Source organism: Quercus lobata, unplaced genomic scaffold (genome assembly GCF_001633185.2).
Source record: "Quercus lobata isolate SW786 unplaced genomic scaffold, ValleyOak3.0 Primary Assembly Scq3eQI_100, whole genome shotgun sequence".
Taxonomy (NCBI): Eukaryota; Viridiplantae; Streptophyta; class Magnoliopsida; order Fagales; family Fagaceae; genus Quercus; species Quercus lobata.
This window is the reverse complement of record NW_022154707.1, coordinates 20591-31201: the sequence shown is the minus strand read 5'-3', so window position 1 is coordinate 31201 and position 10611 is coordinate 20591. Positions and strand designations below refer to the sequence as shown.

Genomic DNA, 10611 nt, shown 5'->3' with positions numbered 1-10611 from the left:
GTACGTAGCTAAAACTTTAGGGTTTAATATATGTCCTAAATGAAAAAGTAAAACCTTATACATGATTTAAGCTTTATAACCTTGGCTTTTGTTAAAGTTAAAGCCATCATAATATATATAATCAATGAAAACGTTAAACCATCCTAATATATAACCCCAAACGTTAAAGCCATATTCATGATTAAGATTGTAATTCCATGATTTTGTTCTTGAATACAAACCGTAGGCAACTAACTCATTAGTGTAAATCATATTCTAGGAAAATACCCCTTTTAAACAATCTACACACCACTAATGTTTCCATGATAAAATTCTAACCCTTTAATTCTTTGTTTTTAACAGTGAGAAATCATACCTTGAACAATTTGGTTGCCTCTTCAATTGTGTTTCTTCTAAACTCCAAGGAAAAATACACCTCTTAGCCTCCTTAGTAATGAAACCCTTCCTATGAAAACCCTAATTTATCTCTTCCTCTACCTTGTATTTAACACATCAGAGATGTGGGCTTGGTGGGGTAGTGGACTAAAGTTACTAACAAAAATTACTTATGACCCATCAATTATATATAAAAGAAAAATTTAATAATCTCAAAGTAAGGTTTATTTGTTTGGATAAGCTAGAATTCCAAAGGATCCCAATAACTTTTAAACTTTTAATCCAAATAGGTTTTAATTCTCTAATAATTTTCCTTAATTGATTAGGAGACCAAAAGTTTTATGTGAACAATCCCACAAAATAACACTCCACGTTACATCTTCCTCTTTTATTTATTTATTTATTATTTTAACTGCCGTACTAAATTATATGCACTAAAACTTTAATTTTATCAACTATTTTGTAGCACTACAAAATTGTCTATTCTCATCTTACTATGCGCACAAATATAGTACCTTAACTCCATAATAATAATGACAATGACGTTGATGATCATTAAAAAAAAAAAAAGGGTATTACAGAACGCATTTAATCTATTACATGATATGGGATTATTAGAAGTGGACACATTATCATTCCACAAGAACAAGAAGTAATCACTTAGAGTATGTTAGACACCAAGATTGACCATTTAATTTTTTTAGGTACTAAAAGTGATTGCTTTAAGTTTGTTAAGGACCAAAAGTGATCACTTTAAATTTCAAGAACTAAAATCACTAATATGCTAAAATTTAGAGATCAACAATATATTTTAACCAAAATTTTTTAACATATTATTTAAGTTTTATTCTTTGGAAAGGATGGTGAATATTTATCTATAACAAACGAGAAATTGAATTTGCTTTCTTTGTGTGTTAAACGAATGCAAAATAATATATTATCTGACACTCTCATTTGTCATATAATAATAATAATTATTATTATTATAGGTTTACATTGAATATCAATGTAAATCTTACATTGTAAACAAAACAAATATATACAATATTGTACACATTTATTTAGTTTACAATGTAAATCTTACATTACTAGTATAATGTAAACTAAAAATTTTCCTAATAAATTAATGATAATAAATGTCCTCCTTTATTTTGACCAGTAAAGTTAAAATTGGCTACTATTTATCATATTACATTTATATAAATGATGCACAACTCTTGCAAGCCAATGAAAACATTAAATAATTTAAAAAAAAAAAAAAAAAAAACACACACACACACATACACACAATTATTTCACTTAAATGTGAATGCTAAATGCTAGCCCAATGTAAAGGATATACTCCAATTTATTGGATAACTGGTTCACAACAATGCTTGCTTTATGAATCTTTTTCCTGGCGTAATAGCATCTCAACTACTTGGTTCATGGTAGGTCTTTCATTTCTGTCTTCTTCTACACATTGTAAAGCAATCCCAACCAAAGTTTTCATCATGCCAATGTCATATTTGCCTTCCAACAGTGGATCAATAATCTCTTCAAGTGATGAGAAGTATTTGCACCCACTCTATTCATTATTTCCCTCACCCACGTAACTAGCCTTTTGTGCTCTACCTTCCCCCCATCATCTATAGCATGGACACTCTCAAATGGACCCATTCTGGTCACCATTTCTAGCACAACAATTCCATAGCTATAAACATCCACTTTGGAGGTAATAGGTAGATTGAAAACCCAGTCTGGAGCCATATATCCTCGAGTTCTTCTTATCTTTGAGAAGCTTGAATTCATAAGGACACCTCTGTTTTGTAGCTTTGATAGGCCAAAATCTGCCACTTTTGGTTGATAATTTGACTCCAAAAGTATATTTTGAGACTTTACATCGCAATGCAAAATCTAGTCTAAGCATTCCTCATGCAAATAGGCTAGGCCTTTTGCAGTACTCCCAAAAATTTTGAATCTTTTCTCCCAATCGAGTGCCTTGGATGAGAGGTTTTCTGCTAAAGAACCATGCTCTATGTACTCATACACAAGGGCGGCCCAACATAATTTGGGGCCTAAGGCGAAAAATTTATGCGGGGCCTTTAATAGATAAATATTAATTAAACAAAATTATTTAATACTAATCAAATTAAGGTTAATTTGATACATTAAATACATAAATAATACCAACTAGACTAATGTTAGTTTCATATAGAGAATTGAATATTATAGTTGAATTATAAATATTAATAAAAAGAAATAAAAATATATTGCAATTGGAAAAGATACTTGTAGGGACACGATTTTTACGACCCAAGGATGACGTTGGGCTCGTGTGTAAACGGCCCAAACAATATGATTTGTAGAGAGTGGGTTTGGAAAAAGGCCTGCCATTGGGTGCTGGGCAGAGGTCTGATCCGGATTTTCATGGAAGCCCGTGCGAAGGTGAATTTGGCCTGTAGAGCCAAACCTTACATGGATGGAGTTTGAAAAGGTCTGTCTCCTCGGACTTAGTCCGAGTAGCGTCTCATCCTCCCCCGTGGGTAACTGTGTCTGCAAGGGTTTTCCCTTGTGGGCATCCGCCCCCTTTCACAATGATACTCCTCCCCCTTTTATATTAGTATTTTCTCCCGTTCTTCACATACGTGTCAGTTTCTCCTTATTTGGGGTGGTTACTCGTCTTATCAACCCTCACGTCAGAGTGGTTGGGGAAGAGCTGGATAGCATGGTATGAGTATGGGTTTGTCAGGCGATGGGCTCCACAGTAAGGTGCTGGCAGCCTTTTCCCCTGTGCTGCTCCTGTGCTGAATCTGTCCTTTTCTTCGGGTGTTTTGCGATATGTCGGGCATAAAGTCGTCCTCGGCCACATCCTTGGGCCTTCAAGGAGCTTTTGTTGTGTGTCCCTGACAATAGGGCTCCTCGGCCTGGACTTTGGGCCCTTAATGTGAAGTGGGCCGGGATTCCAATTTTCAGGCCCCACAATACTTTATTTTGGATATAAGACGATGCATAGTTAAATAAAGTTGTAATCTAATTTTTAATTTTATATTTTGATTTTAAGAGAGAGAGAGAGAGAGAGAGAGATATTATTTGGTGTATGGTTTTGTAGGATATTAGTTTACAAAAATCAAAGTCTCAAACTATTAGGGGAGATTAATCTATAATTGATGATTTAACACATTTGCAACATCTTTTTGAAATATTTTAGGGTTTCAATTGAGTTAAGGTTGTCTCGTACTTTGAGAGTTTTAATAGAAATGAAAAAGAAAAATGCGCTAATTAAAAGTACTATAAAATGTTCCAAATATAAAGTGATATTGTTTATCATTGATAAATTTCATCAATTTAACTAATGAATGTTTATATCACATTTTTTGTGATTAATAACATGGCAATTTGTAAGCTAATAGTAAAATTTGTACATCACTAATAAAAAAAAATGTACAACCTTTAGAAAATATATATAATTTTATAAAAATTTGGGCCTTTAACTATAAAAAATGGGGCCTTTTTTCTCAAGAAAAATTTTGTTTTTTAGTGGGGCCTTAGGCCTAGGCCTAACTTGCCTAAGCCTTGAGCCGGCCCTGCTACACCAAAATCCTATGCTTACCTTCTACGCAATACCCCCACATCTCTATTAGGTTCATGTGGTTAATCCTTCCAATGATGCTTACTTCGGCTAGAAATTCACCTTCTCCTTGGTTGGCTTCATGGAGACGTTTGATTGCGACAACTCGATTGTCAGACAACACCCTTTTGTAGACAATTCCTCCTGCACCTCTTCCAATCTTCTCAGTAAAACTCTTTGTGGCCTTTTTAAGCTCAGTATATATAAATTTTCTAAACCCAATGTCAAGCCGATCATAGGCTTGCTTGTCAACACGTAAACTTTTCTGGGTTCTGATGAAGAGACACCACACCACAAAGATAAAGAAAATTTCAAGTCCACCCACTCCACTAGCAAACCAGAGCATGAATTTCACTGTCCTGTTTTTACGGCTTTGTAGTGTACGGTCACTTTTTTTATTTTGAGAAGATAGTGTATGATCACTTGAGCAAATTAAACTGAATTCTTGTAGAGGATTGGCCTCGGACAAGATATTGCTTTTTGGCAGTTTCAAATAGATATCGGCCCAAAAATTTGGTGAACGATATCCATTTAGCAACCGTGTCTTAGGATAACAAATTGAATAACCAATATCTTTAAAGCTGTATTGGAACGCTATGCAATCACATGCTTTCAAACATAGATCCCTACATTCATCAAAGGTGTAATTATTGAAGTTTGTAAAATCATACCTGTTAAAGTCAACACGGGATAACATCACAAAGCCTGACTCATTTTGTTCACAAGAGAGATCAACTTCAGCTTCACAGCCATCAGCCCAATCGCTTCAATTTTTCATCTTGTATCCAGGAGGGCAGGAACATTTCCTGCCAGAACCAATAACGTAACTGCATACACTGCTGACTCCACAAGCACCATCAATCGTGCAAGGTTTCTGAATGACTTGCCATGAAACCACCCAAGTCTGCCCCTCCTCTTTCCAACTGTACAATCGAACATTACCATCTTTATCAAGTGTCAATATCCTATGAAGCACTGCTCCATAGTCAGCTGACATAAAAGTAAAATTATCGGATGAGCTGAAGTTCCCTAAGGCATCAAGGACAGCAATTTTGCTGTTGTTATACGGACTCACACTCCCTGGGTCTGGCGGCCAGTAAATACTGGAAAGATGACCATGATAAAGAAGGCAAAGAAGGCCATTTTTGTTGAAGGAAAGCTAATATAAACCAGAGGAATAGTTGGCCTTGTTTCTCGAGGAGACAAGCTTTGTGTTTCTAGTGAGTGGTTGTTGAGGAAGAAGGGTATCTGTAGGGGAGTCAAAGCTTTGCCACAAAACAACACCTTCCATGTTACGTAGAACTAAATTACCGGTGTCAGAGAGAAATAATTGGACTAAGAGGAGTGAGACAGTGTTTGTGGCCCAAACGGTGACTTTTAACTTAGTGGCATCAGTTAAGATGAGATTGCCAGTTTCGAGGAGAGAGCTTTGAGTGCTTCCCATTAACTGGCTGATCACGGTTTGCCATCCAAACTACGGTGCTTGAGTTGCTAAACCAAATGGCAAAACAATAAGCATTTTCACCCACGGAATAAAAGCCAGCAGAGAAGTCGCCATTTGGTGATATTAGAATATCTGGATTCTCTACAGATAGGGATGTGCCTGTACTGAATCTACTGATAGCGGCTGCTGCAAATGAAAGTGGGAAAGAAAATGACAGAGAGTAGAAGGAAGTGAAACAAGACTAGCGAACCCATGTTTGAAAGCTCAAGCTCGAGAGGTACTGGGTAAAGTAAGACCATAATGATTTTCTATTTAAAGTTGAAAATGGCTATCTCAACCAAAGAATTAAATGTTAAAAATTTCTGATGTAGAGCACAATGGTCAAAGTTCATTGGAAACTACAACTTTATCGTGCTAAAAATTAAAATTCTAAAAATTGAATCAAAATTTTAAAAATTAACAAACAACAAAAATTAAAATTAAGTGTGTGTGGTAAGAAATTTTTAATAATATTATTTAAATATTGTGAAAATATATATAAAAATACGTGTTGTGATATTTAAATAATAAGAAGTGTTGTTGAAATGGTAATATGCCTAAATACTATAATCTCAAAACATAAAGAACCTGAACCAAAAAGGAAGTCAAAGAAACGGACACCTTTCAAAGTCCACAAAGTCCACTGCTTCCCTTAAAGCCTTAGATAAAGCCATAAATCCTTCAAGTTCTACAACCTTCCAGTTTAGTGCCAGAGCACCATCAAGCTCCACAGACGCTCCTTTCTCCCTTACTTCGCAAAGACCCAACAATGCCGTGGGCAATTTGGATCAACAATCATGTGGTAGAGCTCAGCAGCTCCATGGTCAACAACATACGATGGGATCTGCTCATGATCTATGGATGGACGGACAAAGATCTGCTGAACTCTTGGAGTTTCATCTTCCCTCTGACAGAGCAAAGCATGAGGGATGGGTGCCTTCCTCTCACGCACCCAGCATGGCACAACACTCCGAATCCATGGTGGAGATTCAGCTTAGACCTTCCTCTGGGTTAAAGGACATCGAGCACCTCAGGGGATCGCTTGCAATCCGACCTCTCAGAAATATCACTGGACCTGCTAGAAAGGGAGTAAGCTCCAGTGGAAATTTGTCAGAGAAAGTTTCTCACGGGTGAGACAACAGGAGTTTTGATTCAAGGGACTCTTCCACAGCTTAAGCTCATTCAGGCTCTGTCATTCACGGAGAGCTTCACCTTGGGGACTGTCACGAGACAGACGCAGTTGCAATTGCTAGAGCATGCCATTACACTAGCATAGAACCCTGTGATGCCCAAGGAGGAATTAAGGCAGGTAGGATGGAAATGGATGACAATCAGGAGGGCTTTTGCCCAGGCATGTGAGTCCTTTTCTTCCTTTCTATCCCCGAAAATGAATATACTAGTCTGGAATTGTAGAGGGGCTATGAAGCCCTCTTTTCGTAGCACTATTCGTGATCTGACAAATTTTCATTCTCTTGGCATTGTGGTTGTCACGGAGACTCGCATAAGTGGCTCTAGAGCTGGTGAAATCCTCCATGCCCTGCCTTATGATGGAATCCACACAACTGATCCCATTGGCTATGCTGGAGGAATTTGGCTTTTATGGCGCAAGGATATGGTGGACATGGACGTGCTCACTGCCACGAAACAAGAGATACATGTGTATTCTCCTCTCCTTCTCCTTGGCTTCTTTCCTCTATATATGGAAGTCTGATAATTTGTGCTCAGTCTCTCTCCTTCATGGCCTTCCCTGGACCATTGTGGGTGATTTTAATGATGTCATTGATAGCACTGAAAAGCTAGGGGGTAATCCAGTTAGCCTTAGACGCACTACAGCCTATAGGAACTGCATGAACTTTTGTAACATGATTGATCTGGGATTCTCTGGTGCCTCTTTCATGTGGACCAATCATAGAGATATCAATGCATTAATCCAACAAAGAATTGATAGATGTTGGGCTAATCCTGACTAGACCTTACTCTTTCCTAATGCCAATGTCACCTATCTTCCTAGGGTGAGTTCGGATCATTGCCCTCTTCTCCTGAGATTATTTGAGAATGGTCAGAGGAGACTGGAACGGCCTTTTCATTTTGAAAAAATGTGGCTCAGCCATCTAGGTTTTCAGCAAATTATGGAAAAGGCCTGGGAGATTATGCCAAGTCTGGGTCTAGCCATCTCCACCTTCAAAGATCTGGCAACCACCTGGAACAAGGATATTTTTGTGAACATCTTTGCAAGGAAAAGGCAACTCCTTGCTAGAATTGGGGGTTTCCAGAAAGTTTTAGCTACTTGACCCTTGGCTTTCCTTATTTCTTTGGAACAAGAACTCTCCTTGGAATATGCCTCTTTACTAAATCAAGAAGAGGATTTTTGGGCTTTAAAATCTCAGGTGGACTAGCAACTTTTTGGTGATAGAAATACAACATTCTACCACACAAAAACAATTATCAAGAGGAAGCACAATCGAATTCGGAGGATCATGAATCAATCTAGGGAATGGGTTGAGGACAAAGTTCAGGTGATGGACATTATTCTTAGTGGATACAAAGAGCTTTGTCAAACCCAACACCTGACCTCCATCTCCACTGTAGACTTGGAAATTGAATGGGATGTTGCTCTCTCTGAAGAGGACTCCTGCAAGCTTTCTGTCATACCCTTGAATACGGAAATTCTCAAAGCCTTCTCCTCTTTGAAACCTTATAAAGCCCCAAGAGTGGACGGTCTTCATGCTAGCTTCTTCCAACATTTTTGGCACATTCTTGGATCATCAGTCATTGATGAAATTCTGACTATCTTCGCAACTAAGCGAATTCCCTCATATTTGAACCATACCTTGGTGACTCTCATTCCAAAGAGAAATGGCCCGGAAGTCCTTGGCCATTTTAGGCCAATTAGCCTCTGCACAACTATTTATAAAATTGTCTCAAAGATCATTGTCAATAGAATAAGGCCCCATGTGCAGCACTTAGTCTCTCCTCTTCAAGCTACCTTCATCCCTGGTAGAAAAGGGCTTGACAACATGATCATAGCCCAAGAGATTCTTTACTATATGGAAAAGAAAAAAGGGAGGGTTGGCACTATGGCATTAAAGATCGACCTTGAAAAGGCTTTTGATCGCCTTGAATGGAGTTTTATCAGGGAAGTTCTTGTCCATTTTAATTTTCCCTCTAATCTCATTGCCATCATCATGGATTGTATTTCGTCAACCTCTGTTTCCGTGCTTTTTAATGGTGGTAAGCTCCCTACTTTCAGTCCATCCCGTAGTATCCGGCAAGGAGACCCGATATCACCATACATTTTTATTATGTGTCTTGAATATCTTGGGCTTCTTATTCATGATAAAACTGCAAATAATTCTTGGAAACCGATCAAAGCTTCTAGGTCCGGGCCAAACTTCTCCCATCTATTCTTTGCCGATGACTTGATGCTTTTTGGCCAAGCTAGTCTTAAGAACAGTGAGACAATTGATGAAGTGCTAACTACTTTTTGTTAGCTCTCTGGGTAGAAAGTTAGTAAGGAAAAATCTAGAGTCCTTTTCTCAAAAAACACTCCTGAAGAAACTACAAGAGTAATTTGTGGTTCTATGGGCATGCTCGAAACCCGAAAATTTGACAAGTATCTTGGGTTCCCGCTAAAATTTGTTGATCGTGGTGCTAGGGACTTTAACTTCATTATCCACAAGGTGCAAGAAAAGCTAGCAGGATGGCAAGCTAGGCTACTATCCCTTGCTAGTAGGAGGACCCTTAATAAGTCATCTTCAGGTGCAATTCTTGATTATGTCATGCAAGGTGCCTTGTTGCCAAGTAAAGTTTGCAAAGAAATCGACCGTGCAAATAGAAAATTCCTTTGGGGCTCGACTCCAGAAAAAAGGAAGATGCACCTTGTGAATTGGGACACTGTCACTTGGCCTAAAGACCATGGTGGATTGGGTATTCTTGAAACAAGACTGCGGAATCTCACTCTTATTGCTAAACTGAACTGGAAATTGCTGTATGAGGACCACTCCCCTTGGGCTCAAGTCCTAAAAGCTAAATACCTCTCCAACAATACTAGCAGGAACCCATGGATCTCTAAAGGCTCTTGCTCCCGCACGTGGGCAGCTTGTAAAGCAGCCAAACCCCTTCTGGACAGCGACATACGGAAGGTAATTACCTCTGGTGCCTCTACTTCCTTTTGGTTTGATAACTGGACTTCTCTCGGCCCTCTAAGAGCCCAATTAATTAGCCCTCTCAATTAGGTGAGGAAAATCAACTTGTCAACCAAGCCTTTGACACATATGGCAATTGGAACATACAGCTCTCTTTTGATCTCCCTGATAATATTTTGAAAATCATCCAAGCTATCCCCACCATTTTAGCTTTTCAAGGGGAAGACTTGATTGCTTGGGCCTTCACTAATTGTAACACCCCGACCCAATTTTATAATTAAATTATGTGTTTAAGTGGTTAATTATTATTTAAGCCACTTACCTTTTAAAATTAATATAAGAGTATTTAATAAGCATATTATTTTATAATGCCATGGAATGAGAATTGTAAAGATTATACATAACTGAATTGCACTCGATATTTTAAATATATACTAAGTATGTACAAAATTATATTAAGTAGTTTAAGTTATTAGATATATAATTGTTGGTGTTTAATTAAGTGTATAATGGTAAGGATATATATATATATATATATATATATATATATATATATATCATATATATATATATATATGTGTGTGTATATACAAAGTGATATTATTTTGTAGAAAAGTGAGTGTGAATGCAAGAAAGTTGAAAAAGTAAGTTATCCTTCCTTTCCTAGCAATAAACGTGAATCACCCAAGATATTTTGCTGGACTTCTTGGCTGCACCAGAAATTCCCTTGGTCATTCTTGCTTTACTTCTTTGTCTTCTTCCTTCTTTCTTCTTATTGGTTGCACCTTTATCTCTTCTTTGACTTTCTCAAAGAAAGAAGACTCAAGAAGCTCCCCCTCTCTTTTCCCACGGGTCCAATTAAATCAGAAAATTCTCACTTCACTTTTCTCTCTTTTGTCTTAAGGAAAGTGCTTGGAAGCTCTCTTGAGTCTTCCCTCAAGTCCACGGGTTCACACACCAAAAGAAAACTCAATTCTTCTTCATATTCTCTCTAAGGA

At 37.6% G+C, this 10611-nt stretch overlaps 1 pseudogene; it reads right to left on the bottom strand.

Moving 5' to 3' along the window:
- Positions 1-1756: 1756 nt before the first annotated feature.
- Positions 1757-5683, bottom strand: LOC115972933 (annotated as a pseudogene).
- Positions 5684-10611: the final 4928 nt, after the last annotated feature.